Source organism: Macrotis lagotis, chromosome 1, assembly GCF_037893015.1.
Source record: "Macrotis lagotis isolate mMagLag1 chromosome 1, bilby.v1.9.chrom.fasta, whole genome shotgun sequence".
NCBI classification, from domain to species: domain Eukaryota; kingdom Metazoa; phylum Chordata; class Mammalia; order Peramelemorphia; family Peramelidae; genus Macrotis; species Macrotis lagotis.
Window position 1 is genome coordinate 778,756,184 of NC_133658.1, and position 1,043 is coordinate 778,757,226.

At 34.1% G+C, this 1,043-nt stretch overlaps 1 non-coding gene across 1 annotated transcript; it reads right to left on the reverse strand.

The window, feature by feature from the left end:
* Positions 1 to 524: 524 nt before the first annotated feature.
* Positions 525 to 629, reverse strand: LOC141510507 (U6 spliceosomal RNA). The gene has a single exon (XR_012474985.1). It is a non-coding gene; the product is annotated as a U6 spliceosomal RNA (small nuclear RNA).
* Positions 630 to 1,043: the final 414 nt, after the last annotated feature.

A 1,043-nucleotide genomic window follows, 5' to 3' on the forward strand; every position in this document is an offset into this window, starting at 1 on the left:
TTTCTCAAGATAAGTTAAGGAGATAGTATGACAGAACTTATCTGTGATGAATTCCTCTTCATTCTATTCACATCTATCTTATAGAATTAATAAAAGTTGATAGATGTCATTGTCTTTCAATAATCTTTGAAAAGCACAGAGACTGAGATATATATTTAAAAAAGGATATCTGTTATCCCAATTTTCAAAGAGAAAAAGAATAAAGTAGGGGCGGCTAGGTGGCACAGTGGGTAGAGCACCAGCCCTGGAGTCAGTAGTACCTGAGTTCAAATCCAGTCTCAGACACTTAATAATTACCTAGCTGTATGGCCTTGGTCAAGCCACTTTAACCCATTGCTTTGCAAAAAAACCTAATAAAATAAAAATAAAAGAATAAAGTATAAAAATTATAGGCATGGTGCTTTATGTTGGTACCAGGGAAATTTTAATAAGAAGTAAAAAAGTCCTAGTAGTCGCCTGGTTTTATAGCCAGGAAATGATGGGTTCAAGTTCTTCTGACACTTATTACTTATGCAAGGCTAGGCTAATTATTTAATCTCTTCATGAATTTGTATGTTATCCTTGCTCAGGAACCATGCTAATCTTCTCTGTATCATTCTAATTTAAGTATATGCACTGCCTAAGCAAGCATTAATTGTTTAATCTTTAAAATATCTTGGCAATTATGTAAGATTATAAATCATAGAGAAGTTAGTGGAGTTTCTTCACAAGGGATTTTCTATACAAATGAAATTTCTGGTAGTCTTTATCATAAAAACATTATCTGCTAAATATTTAGAAAGAAAACCTTCCTACCCTGACCCCCAACACCCCTTTCCCCCCAAAAGGTAAAGATTCAAAGGGAGCAAATTATGAATGATCACAAGGTTTTGGTTAATTGCAAAACTGCTAGACTGAGAATACTGTCTAACCCTAATAATGCTGAAATGTCCAAAGTCAATAGGAATTGCTAAGAAAGTACAAGTTATACTATCAGTTACAGTCAGATGCTATAGGTTGCATTGTCTTTCTGAGGGACCCAATTTAGGAAGGACATTGACACA